The 13,022-nt window shown below is 47.4% G+C and overlaps 2 protein-coding genes across 2 annotated transcripts in view; one reads left to right on the top strand and one right to left on the bottom strand.

Moving 5' to 3' along the window:
• Positions 1–13,022, bottom strand: part of ABHD12B (abhydrolase domain containing 12B) — a 61,227-nt gene that overhangs the window by 43,887 nt on the left and 4,318 nt on the right. The gene's annotated exons all lie outside the window — the stretch shown is intronic.
• NIN (ninein) overlaps positions 6,738–13,022 on the top strand; it is a 107,663-nt gene continuing 101,378 nt past the window's right edge. The window contains exon 1 of the mRNA XM_018558362.1: positions 6,738–6,789. The gene's annotated coding sequence lies outside the window, so the exon portion shown is untranslated. The remainder of the gene's footprint in view (positions 6,790–13,022) is intronic.

The following is a 13,022-nucleotide window of genomic DNA, read 5'->3' as shown; positions in this document are numbered from 1 at the left end:
CTCGCTGCCTAGCTTCCTGATTGGTGAGGGAGTTAGCCAATCAGCAAGCCAGATGGCGAGTCATTACCCACCCCCACGCTTTCTGATTGGCTAGAAAGCCGGCTCCATGCTGCCTCATCACTTGGTGATGAGGGAGCATAGAGCCGGCTTCCCTGCCAATCAGGAAGCCGGGCATCGTGTAACGACTCGCTGCCCGGGTTCTATTTTCCATTAGTGTCTCTCTATGCAACGCAGGCAGATCATGGCTGGTGGGTCACGGGAGGAGGTTAGTTTATGTCCTCCCGTGTCCCTGAGGAGAACTATGGGGGAAAAACACTTACCCCATAGTTCTACTTTAAGTTTTCTTGAATTCATTTTTAAGATTTCATTCCTGAATTTAGTGTCGCTTTAAATTTGGGACTGTCCCGGAACAATGGGCACACTGGCAGCTATGTTAACCTGAAGATATACATTATAATTCCCGTAAAAGTCCTTTCGGAGTCTAACTGTTGCAAACAAGGTGGGCAAATGTACATTCCGTCTTTCTCTATAAATAATTGTCATCGTACAAACCCCAGAGCCGGCGCCCATCGCAGTTCTCTGAATTGCGATTTAATTGCTGCACTTTGTGTCTGCTATCATTAGGGGAAAGCGCCCATATGTCCCACATCAATGAAAACTCAAGGGCTTTCTGGGGCTTTAACGTGTGATGTTCCGAGCCCCGCTTCTCACTCGACTTTTAAAGATCCATCCATCACGTCTCCTCCTTTTTTTTATTGTTTCTTGAGTGTCCATATGTTGCCGTCTTAATGGCGAAGAGTCTGATAATAACATTGATCACACGGGAGAGGAGCTTCGGTGATAACGCAATCTGTCCCAATCTATTATGATGAAACTGACTTTCTGGAGCAAGAATTACAGGCAGCCAAAGAGAGAGACTTCAGACCACTTGGCAAGAGTCAAGCTGATAACATTGGAATGACAATGTGCGGAGGGAAAGGGTAGCAACCTACACCAACCAATCGTACTGCAGCTTTCATGAGATCAGAGCCGGCACATCCATTAAGATAATTTCCGATTGGTTGAATAGTACTACTGTGTTGTGTTCATCTATTAGAGCATGTTAAAGCCTAACTGAACTGTCCAGGTGCATCAATATACATTGATGCGCCTGGACAGTATCAGTAGGTTGCACAAAGTCTTACAGTTCATTTTCCTTTTAAAGCAGCCACAACCTGAGTAGAAAAGCCTGCCCCCTGCCAGCATGCTGCAAAGGAGGATCCTTGCTCTCTGTGTGGAAGCAGTGGTCTCTCTGCAGAGGTCTGACATGCCCTCTGCAGAATCAGACCTTTAGCTCTGCAATCAACAAAGCTCATGTTTCCTGCTGAATGGAATGTTCTAGCTCATGGTGCCCTTCACTCTAAAGCAGAGGTAGCCAAACTTCGGCCATGCGGCTGTGGTGAAACCACAAATCCCTTCATGCATCTGCCTTTGGAAGTCATGCCTGTGTCTGTCAGAGTCTTGCAGAGCCTTATGGGGCCTGTATTTTCACAACAGCTGGGGGCTGAAGTTTGACTACCACTGCTTTAAAGGGTCTATTTATAAACAATTTGCAGGGCCATGTACCCTGTGGATTTGCTTTCACAATCATATTGTATGAATAAAACAAAATATTAAAGTTCTTCATATATTTTCTTTTCAGATCAAAAGTATTGTGATGTAATACATCATTATGGCCACTAGATGGAGCAGAGGAGCATAGGAAATATATACTTGTTCCCTATGCTCCTTCTTGTGGCCATCATGCAGTGTAACATTATAATACTTTCCACCTGAAAGAGAAAATATATTACAAACGTTCATTTTTGCCACGAACTATCACAGACATTGGCAGGCCAAAGTGCCCTCTGAATTGTATATAAATAGACCTCTAAGGGTGTTTTCTGGGTATCATTCAATCGGGAAGACTGAGGACATCTAGTGGTGGAATTAAATTACTGCAGGGGACAGTGTCGGAGAGGATGTGAGTACTGCAGCCAGCACTGGGTCACTATCTGTCAGGAACCAGATCTGAACACAGAGCCTCTGCTGTAGCTGGCAGTGGTTCTACCTGCTGAGCCACCTAAGAACCTTGGATAGCTCTTTGCCTGATCTCCTGTGTAATCCTCAGGTAAACCTAGTTTCTGCTGAACTCCTTGCTCCTCCCTTGAACTTCCTATTTACGCCACGCCTCTGCACTTCCTGTTTGCTAGATTATTGTGCTCATGCTGATATCTTGCTTCCTTGCTCCTCCTGTCATACAATCCACTCATACTGCTACCCGGGTACCGACCTTTGGCTGCTGATTCACCGACTACTCTCGTCGTCTTCCACTTCATACCTGATACCTTTGGCTACTGACCTCGGCTTGATCTTGGACTACGCTTCTGCCGCCTCCTATACTACTACTACTACCGTCTGCTTGTGTGCCGAACTCGGCCTGTTTGATTTACCACCTTGCCTGCTGCTTCAGCTACCGGACTCCGAGCCTGATCCAGATCGTGACACCATTAATAAAAATACTCGGGTTTGGCCTTTTTAATTTGTCACTAACAAGAGATTATAATCTTAAATATTAATTAAACTCTTTGTTTTCATCTGTCTGCAAGTATGAAGATGTTGTCCTCGGCGGAGCTCGCCCATCTAGTTACTTTATTTGGGTTGCTCAGAGACACCCTGAAGGCTCTTGGGTTTGGTCAAGCAGAGTAGACATTGATTGCAATACTGGGATTTGTAGTACTCCACTCGCCTGAACCCTGCAGGACGTCCATGTTTAATTTACACACCATGCCATTGCGCCATCTGTCCTCTAACGAGCTTCCGTCTGCTCATGTCTGTCTCCCTCCCTTGGAATCTGACCACGGATGAACATACGTATTTATCTGCAGCCACCTCTATGTGTACATTTCTGTTCATGTGATAAAATCTAAGCGATGATATTTGTATACAGCACAGGCACGTCCCGAGGGTAAGAATAACAATCGCAGCATGAATCACACAATGAGAAGGAGACGTTTATCCACTTCATCTTCTACATCATAGCTGTTCATATTATTCACATTACTAATGATACTGACGTCATTCATATATTGTATAGTTTTGGGACAAACAATATTATTTTAGGGTATTGCCTAAAAAAGAAAAAGTATTTTTCCCCCCCTCAATTTGACAGTCAACGAAAAACAATTCAGAGTCTATTTATAAACAATGTGCAGAGCCATTCAGCCAGCAAATCTCTATTTACTTCTTATGCTCCTCCGCTCCATCTAGTGGCCATAATGCAGTATTACATTACATTATACTTGACCTGAAAAGAAAATATATTAAAACTAAGGATGTTCAGATACCAAGTACAGATACTTTTCCAGCTCCAAGACTAGACCAGAGAAAAGTTCAAAAGTTAGGACGCAGCTGACATTTGTAAGGAGCACACGGAGCACCTGGGATTTTTGCATCTCTGTTTTAATGTGTGATTTGTTTTTATAAATATATAGAAGGGATGCACCGATACCATTTTTTCAAGTACAAGTACCGATACTTGTCCAAGTACTCACAAGTAGGGATGCACCGATAATGTTTTTTCGGTATCGAGTACGAGTACCGATATTTATATTTCGGCACTCGCCGATACTGAGTACCGATACTGGTACTTCCAGTAGCATAGAGCCGGCTTCCCGGGCAATCAGGGAGCCAGGGGGCGTGTCATTACCCACTGCCCGACTTCTTGATTGCCTGGGAATCTGACTCCATTCTGTTTGGCCGGCCTCTATGCTGATTGGCCGGGAAGCCGGCTTCCCAGTCAATTGGCATTGAGGCCTGCCAAACAGATCTGACAATATGGTGACACAACTTCCACCCTGCAAACACCTCATTCCCCTCACATCACCATGCCACAGATGTCCCTTGGCCAGCTGGGCAGACACCTCTCTCCAAGCTCTCCCGGATCTGCCCACGTCTCCTGTGTGTACAGCACCCACGTGATCGGCCCTCAGCCTACTACTTCACATGCGCAGACTGCCTAGCGATCTCATTCAGACATCCTCTAACATCCTCAGCTCCATCTAGTGGCCAAAATGCAGTATTACATTACATACATTCGACCTGAAAAGAAAATATATCTAAGAACATTCGTTTTTGGATCTATTCGCACAGATTGAACATTTAGAAAGACTCACAGGGCAATTGGCTCTTCAAATTGGTTAGAAAAAAATTGACCTCTTAGATAGTAAAAGTCATATTTAGCAAGTGCTTGTGTATATCCCATGGAGTAGAGTAGGGGAATTGAACTGAAGATTCTACCAGAGCTGACTTGTAAGGAGGAAAGCACTCGCGGCCGGACACAGATTATTAAGTTTGATCGCCATCAGGGAAGACTTGGCTGGTGGTGTCTATGAATAGCCCAGAAGCGGGTGGGAAGACTGGTGTCTATTATCTATGGGACCTTTGTGAGAGCGAACCCTCAGGGCCTGGTCACAGCTGAGCCCCTATAGATCAGTCACGGAGCCAGCAGTGTATTCTGGGAAAATAGACTTATCCAGGCTCCAGATGGCTGTGAGGATTACCGGAATACCTATAGAGAGCGACATCGACAACCTATGTAAATGTATCAAGCCATAGACATCCCTCCGTCACACAATGACATTCAGTCTAGCAATTCATTCTATAGGGTGACATCACTCCACCAGTCTGCCATTGCTGGCCTCTCCCTCTGAAAAATGCTAATTGCTGGCCATGTCATGCTGGTCATTCCTGGCTTCAGCACTCTACGAGTCACTGACCTTATGTAAGCATGCGGCAAGTAAAGACAAAATGCCTGATCTGCAAACCTGCTGTGATTCAAACAGCATTGAAGCTGGCTGCATTAGCATGACTGCCCGGGCAACTTGCATTCTCAAAGGCAATGGCAGCTAGCTTATGTATTTCTTCCAGAGAAGTGTTTTTTTTCTTCTTAAAGGAGAACTATGAGGTGAGTGCTTTTCACTCACCTCATAGTTCTAGCCGACCTGTGACAATGAGACTGTCACAGGTCGGCTCAGTAGATCGGGAAGTGAGCGAACACATATCGGCGTTCGCTCACTTCTCGATCCTGTCACGGCTCTCTGCCGTGACAGGGGAGGGGCTGGATTCCCCCCTCCCCGCTCCGATCCGCCAGCGCTGACTGGCAGATCGGACGGGGGAGGGGGCGGGTACAGCTGGCTCTGCCTCTAGATAGGCAGAGCCAGCTGTAACTCACGCAGCTGGGTGGATCCAGATATAATTGTCGGGATCCGCTTCAACTGCGGCGTCTCAGTATACCGCGAGTTACAGCTCGCGGTATACTGAGCCTAGGGTGATGGGAGGACGCTAGTTTGTGTCCTCCCATTACCCTAAGGAGAACTATGGGGAAAAGACTTAACCCCATAGTTACTGTGTTTAACCCTTTCGCTGCCAAGGCCTATTTTGTGCACATGTTGGCCCTAGAATTTTTGCTCTCACGTAGGCGCGCATGGTGATACCTGAAATGTGTAGCACGATAGTCGTTTCCATACATAGGCACACCAGATGCATGCTTACGTTAATATGTGCACACTCGCTGGCGCTGGGGATTTAACTTCTTTTTTTTTTTTACTTAAAAGAGAACTATGAGGTAAGTGTTTTTCCCCATAGTTCTCTTTAGGGTCACAGGAAGACATATACTAGCGTCCTCCCGTCACCCAAAGCTCAGTATATCGGAAGCTTTAGCTCGCGGTATACTGAGACCGCCACTGCCGGATCCCGGCATTACTGTCGAGATCCACCGAGCTGCGTGACTGACAGCCGGCTCTGCCTATCTAGAGCCAGAGCCAGCTGTGCCCGCCCCCCCCCCCTCCCTTCATCCAGTCAGCGCTGTAGGATCGGAGCGGGGAGGGGGGAATCCATGCAGGGAGCCGTGAGTGACAGTTACGGCTCTCTGCAGGGACATGATCGAGAAGTGAGCGAGCGACGGTATGTGTTCGCTCACTTCCCGATCTCTTGAGCCGACGTGTGACAGTTTCATTGTCACACGTCGGCTCGAACTATGAGGATTTTCACTCACCTCATAGTTCTGCTTTAACTTCATCACATAAGGGGTCCCATCACTTTCTGTATCAGGGACTGTGGTCACCAGGACAGAGAGGGTGAAAAATCACAGACAGCAATACAAATTTGACAGAGCTTCCATCAGCGCACCTCTGATTCCAAGCTGAACATAAACTTTGCCTGGTGTTGGGGTTTAGAGCCGAATTCTATAAAGGACACAAATTAATGCGGCTCTGTATTCATTAATACAACATGCATTTTAAAATACAAGCAGTGTAAGTACCTGAATGTGACCCGGTATCAGCTTCTTGCAGTACAGTAGGGCTGGAGCGTGAGAGGAAGAAGCAGCACAAGGAGCCAAACAGTTTATGTGCTGACCAGCAGCATGCTGCTAGGAGGAGACCAGAGTGACAGATAATATTATCACTGTGCTGCTTTTCCTTTCACAGTCCAGTCACAGGCTGCACAGTGACTGTCCAGTGTGGGGGGAACCCCCCCTGCAAGGGTTGATTTTTTGCGGGCAGCGCTGGCCTCTGACAATATAATGTGACGTATATACACGTCACAGCCATCCTCCTCCTCTAACAGATCGTTCAAACCTCTCAGTAACAGATCAGTGGTGGGGGGAAGCGAGAGTGCAGCGCCCAGGGATCTGCCATCACCAACAGCTTGTAACCCAGGCGGCCCCGGGACCCCCAGGATGAGACATAGGCACACACACTGACCATAGGGGTAAGTAACGGTGCTGGGGTTTAGGGGAGGGGGTGATGGTGATGTAACCATGCAGCATCCTGTAGAGCCGTGCACACTCCGGAGAGCTGGAAGGCAGATGGTGGAGCACGGGAGCAATGGGGGCCCTGGATCAGCAATCAAGTGGTTTGCATGGCAGCGATTTCGTAGTTTTGCAGGAGCCATCCGGGCGCACAGTAGGCGCTAAGCAGGAGCCATCCGGGCGCACAGTGGGCGCTAAGCAAATGCCATCCGGGCGCACAGTAGGCGCTGCAACGCTTGCTCTAGCGCTGTGCCCGATTGTTTGTATGCTGTGATCTGTGCTAGCAATGAACTTGGTCAATGGAGGCTCAGCTGTGCACATCATTTTGGCACTACGTTGTATGGTTGGTCAGATGCGCAGCTGATGCTAATCATGTGAATTTCTGCATGTGTGTATTGTGGCAATAAAGAACTGGCTTGGTTTGGGAACCTGATGGAAACAACAGGGGTACAAAGGGATCCCCGAGATATCTTGACCACTTGTACAGTCTATGCACTTTTTGACCAGTTGTCCAACAAGCAATGGCTGCTATGAGATTTTATATATGTGTGTGTATGTATATATATATATATAATAATCTCATTGTAGTTGACGACTTGTTTTGAGTAAAAGGAAGCTTTCTGTTGCCTCTGGCTTTACGCCTGTTGGGATTTTTACACAGAAAATTCCTATATGGAATGAAAATATCTTCCGCACCATTTCACCTTTATTTCAGCAATGATGGTCAGAGACTCGGTCGGTGCGGGCATGGGGTCATCCTGATTGCCAATCCTTCTCACCCACCCCTAGTCTGCAGACTGCTGATGGTTGGTGCTCATTACTTTGAGCCATTGGTAATAACTGCATAGAAAGCGGAGATGTTTTGCTGGTTGTGTGTGTAAGGGGGGGTTGTATGCCGAATGGGATCTACTGCCCCCCAGAAGTGGAGAATGTCTGTCATTGTGCCATGGCTGGCTGCCATGTTCCTCCTGTATCTGGTTGCCTGGCCTGGCTGCCATCAGAGGTGGCTGTTGGGAAAGGGGGAATTTGTAGTATTGAGGATCTCCTGCCCCTCAGAATTTGTGTGTGCCAGTGTACGAGGTGACTCTGTTAGGGATCTCCTGCCCACCGAAAGTGGAGAGTCTGTGCCTGTTGGGGATAGGGGAAACCTTTTAGTTTTCTGCACCTTTTGCCTGCGCCCCCCCCCCTCCCCCCTAAAGGGGAGCCTGTAGTTTTTGGGATCTCCTGCCCCCCTGCATATGGAGTGCGTCAGGTGACTTTGTTGGGGAAGGGAGGAGGACCTGTGGTATTGGGGATCTTCTGCCCCCCAGAAGTGGAGTGTCTGTGCCAGTGTCAGCGGTGTTGAGATGCTGAATCTGGAGCGGAGGTCAGGTTGTGACTTGCATCCCTGTCATGTGCTGGCTGACAGCTCCATGCCTGGGGATAAACAGCAGTTACCCAGTAGGAGGTGTTTGTACCTGGGCTTGGCTTGTGCCTGGTTGCCTGGGCTTGTGAAGGAGGACTGTACACAAGGATTAATGATTCTTCCTCTGTATCCCTTTACAATGACAAGCGCATACCGGAGCCCACCAGAAATGTATCCAAATCCTCGCTGATATGTATCCATTTATCAGAACTCCATACACTGTTTTTTCTAACATTTCCTATTCATCTTCTGTGACTTTGTACATAGTATGTAAATCACTAAGGTCTCATGTCTTAAAGTCATTTAAAAAGTAACTTTCAATAATTTAACATCTACATTTTTCTTACAATAAGACCTGGAAATCCTGCCATGGAAGTTCTTGTTAAGATACTTTCAGTATAGTGTGACAACGCTCTAGCCCTGTTTCCTAACCTGGTTGTCGCTATCAGGTAGCCTGCAATGAGTGATGAGACACAGCCATCCCTAGAGCAAGTGCATATAGACAGGAAGTGGCTGCAGGAGATCAGCAGGACTGAGATTGAAAAACATTTAAAAAAAATAAATGAAAAGCAATCATGGATGTTGTTTATGACACGATGCTTCAGAAAAGTAAATATCGTCCAGTTAAGGTTTATGTTTACTAAATCAAGGAAACAATGGATACAGAACACTAAACACATTCAATGGCCTGGGAACACCCAATAATAGACACATGGGATCCTGCAATTATTGAGCACTGTCTGCAAATTCTTGTTGCCTGGCTGCCATGTTAATCCTGCGTCTAGTTGCCCAGCCTGGCTGCCATGCTCGCCCTGTGTTTGGTTGCCCGGCCTGGCTGCCATGCTCGCCCTGTGTTTGGTTGCCCGGCCTGGCTGCCATGCTCGCCCTGTGTTTGGTTGCCCGGCCTGGCTGCCATGCCATGCTCGGCCTGCGTCTGGTTGCCTGGCTGCCATGCTAAGCTCGGCCTGCGTCTGGTTGCCCGGCCTGGCTGCCATGCTCTTCAATGCTTTGACTCGCTAACTTCTAAAAAAGACTAAGGTTGGTACCTAATCTGCATAACTCTCCCTGTTCAGTTCCCCATAACCTATCAAAGCCAGAGGACCAGCTTGACCAGGGAACTTGCATTTTCAGGAGAGGTCACATCAACATCCACCCCTGTATCTCTCTCCTGACACATTTCCTTCAGGTTTTGTTCCCACCATGTCAATTGAGCTGCTCTGCTTCTGCACCCCATTGTTTTCCAAGTTAAAATGCAGGAGCTGTAATTGCTGACCTCCCCCCCCCCTGGAAATACTGATCCCCTGGTTTCAGTACTATTTGCAAGCTACGCATGTCAAGGAAATCGGAGTGATGTCAGCTGTTCTGCTCAACATATGGAAGTAAGAGGATCAGCATGATGGGCGCCCTGGAGCCGCAGAAGGAAGAAGTCAGCAATGGGACCCTCCCAGTTTCTCTCGGGAAGTGATTCCTGTAAGGACCACCAATGGATTGTGTTTTCCGGACCCTTCAATGGTTACAGAACCGACAATTATTTCACCCGTCGCTGTGATGGCGTTTGGAAATGCTGACCTCATTGTATGGGAGAAATGCGGCTTCCTCTGGCCTGCTGATCTCAGAGGGGTTGGGGGGGAGGAGAGGCAATCAGCTGAGCTGGATTGTCATGGCTGATCCGTATTGTACGTCTGTGATTAGGCTGGAGGGTTCTGTTTATTGGCTGGACATGAGACTGTGGCCATAGACATTGCTGGGGGGGTGCACACTCCTCAGTTGGTGAATACATGCACAGCCTAACCATCTGAAGTCTGTGGTCAGCCTGGCTGCCATGTTTAAAACAATCACCTTCTTTATAGTATATACATTTGTATTTTAAAGACTCACCCCCAGCCCCCTTTTAAAAAAAAATCCTACTACTTCCCATCTATAGGCACTCCATCGATGGCTGCATGACATTTCTCAGGATGGGATCCTGCAATGTCTCTGTAATGGGTATTGAAATGGCCACTTGTAGTCTCTATTGAAAGCCCAGATGACAGCACTGGAGCAAAATTGGGAGTCAAGGACAGAGCGTTGTCACCCTATAACAGGAACAATCTGAACAAGGACCATCGAGGAAAGATCTGCCAGTTATTTTAATGAAAGCTGCAGATTTGAAAGTATTACATGACCAGTGAAGTGACATTTTAGGGATGGGGTTTAATACTCGCCTGTCCTGCTGCCGATCTTTAGTGGTTTATGAATCTACAGTTTCCAATACACTTCTAGGTGCTTAGGATTTATTAAAAACTGAAACAGGCAGCATCTGGAGCAGTTGCCTATGGCAACCAATTAAGCAGCTCTCTTCAGTTTGCTCAGGTAAGATTTGAAAATGAAAGAGAGAAGCTGATTGGTTGGCATGCAAATCTGCTCCAGATTTTGATAAATTTCACCCGTTCATGCTTTGTACAGTCAGTCTGTAGATCCGAGCTTCCCTACTTGATTCTGCTGTTAGGGCATGCTGGGATATGTAGTATCTCAGCAGCTGCAAGGCTGAGCCTTTCTTTCTGACAGATGTCTGCCCTCCTAGACTCATGATTGCTTAATGACAGGGTCCCTCTAATTGTTAATAGTCCCTTAGCACTTGTACCTACGGCCTTCAGTACGTGAACGACCAAAATGGACAGCAAGCTTTATCATATTTTCTTTGCAAAGCTTTTAGCGGCCATTTTTCTACTCCCTTAGGGCAGGTTCACACCATTTTCCGGACCAGATCTGGTCTGGAAAATAGTGCAAACCTGCCGCAGTTCCAGTGCATTTCAGACCAGACAAAATGGTAAACGCAGTATTCTTCTGGTCTGGCCTGGCTTGGTCTGGTCTGGAACAGAGTGCGCTGGTGTGAACGGAGGGTTAAAATAGCATAGGGATATGTTAGGATGCATTTTGAGTCCGGAATTGATCTGGACTGCTCTGGAAATGATCTGGTGTGAATGGGCCCTTAATGTGCATTAAGTCTCTTCTCTTCTCTCTCTCATCGGAATATATTGAAAAAAGCCTTTAAAGCAGGGGTGGGCGACTCCAGCCTACCAGCTGTGCGTTAACTACAAATCCCGACATGCTTCTGAGAGTCATGCCTGTGGCTGTCAGTCTTGCAATGCCTCATGGGACTTGTAGTTCCACCACAGCTGGAGGGCCGGAGTTGCCAGTTACCTTAGTTTGGGAATGTTAAACACAGACCTTTTTAATAGGAGTGCTGACTGTCACTTTAGGGGCCCATTCATACCCTATGCATTGGCTTGCCCAACACATTGACGAGGCAATTTTGCTTTGCGTCCAATTCATTCAGTTCACATTATCCCACTGCGCTGGTGTACGCTGAAAAAAGTAGGATGTACTGCATTCTACTCACCACGGTGTGTTGGGACGCATTACAATGTGCTGCACTGCATAAAGATAAACAATAAAAAGTAAACCTTGCAATGCACCGCTCCTTCACAGCGCACCCCAGTGTCTGTGGTATAACACTCTCTGCTGGTGTGAATGGGCCCTGAACAAGCAGGTAGCAGGCCTCAGTCGGCTTTACTACTGAAAAGTTGTTGAAAGGCTGATGTAGTCTGGGAGCAGATTGTTTAAAGTGATGGAAGTGTGAAATAAAAGTGCACTTCGTTTGGAATGAACCCTCTTGGTCGTCGTCCATCGCAAATCTGCATGATTTCCTTTTAGAAACGAACAGTCACCAATAATAAACTTGAGCCGAGCTAAGGAACGCCAAACTTTGCACAGTCCGCCTGTAGCTCTGGGTCTTCCCACCTCGAATTTGCTGTAAGGACATGCTGGGATGTGTAGTGTCAACAGCTGCAAGGCTGAGCTGCTTCTTTTGACAGGTCCCGGCGCTCTCGCAGCTGCTCCCAGCGACCATTCGTTATCCTCAAATTAAACTTGAATGCCTCTTGGTAGGGTGCATGTGAGCTCTGAGCTCGTTGTGTTGTAACAAATTAGTCTTTCAGCTTTGTTTTTTCGTTTTGTTACATGTTTTGGGAATTGTAACTAGTGCAACAGGTTCTTTCTGTAATGTAAATGTGCATGTTTGTAAATATCTATTTCACCTCCTGTCATTGTTTATTGAGCTTAAAGGAGAACTATGGGGTTATGGCTTTTCCCCATAGTTCTCCTTAGGGTAACGGGAGGACACAAACTAGCGTCCTCCCATCACCCTAGGCTCAGTGCTCGCGGTATACTGAGACGCAGCAGCTGAAGCGGGTCCCGACAATTGTGTCTGGATCCGCCCAGCTGCGTGACTGACAGCTGGCTGTGCCTATCTAGAGGCAGAGCCAACTGTACCCGCCCCCTCCCCCGTCCGTTCCGCCAGTCAGCGCTGGCGGATCGGAGCGGGGAGGGGGGAATCCAGCCCCTCCACTGTCACGGCAGAGAGCCGTGACAGGATCGAGAGGTGAGCGAACGCCGGTATGTGTTCGCTCACCTCCCGATCTACTGAGCCGACCTGTGACAGTCTCATTGTCACAGGTCGGCTAGAACTATGAGGTGAGTGACAAGCACTCGCCTCATAGTTCTCCTTTTTTAAAGGAGGAGTATTGGGAGGGCAGTATATACTCTTGCCATGCGCATGCTGATATGAAACATTTTTTACTTACAATGACTGTTCTTGTTTGTGTGAGGCCCTGGTGATGTAGCCCTGGCCTCATAGATACATCACCAGCACCTCCTGGGAAATCTTCTGTAAAGTGCAACATCTCGGGGGGAGGGGAAGTATTTCTAAAGGTTAATTTTTCTGTTTTCATTTTTATGATAAGGGGT

This window comes from Nanorana parkeri, unplaced genomic scaffold, assembly GCF_000935625.1.
Source record: "Nanorana parkeri isolate BGI_ZX_2015 unplaced genomic scaffold, ASM93562v1 scaffold335, whole genome shotgun sequence".
In the NCBI taxonomy this organism is placed as follows: Eukaryota; Metazoa; Chordata; class Amphibia; order Anura; family Dicroglossidae; genus Nanorana; species Nanorana parkeri.
The sequence above is the reverse complement of the archived record's forward strand: the minus strand, read 5'-3'. Positions and strand labels throughout refer to the sequence as shown.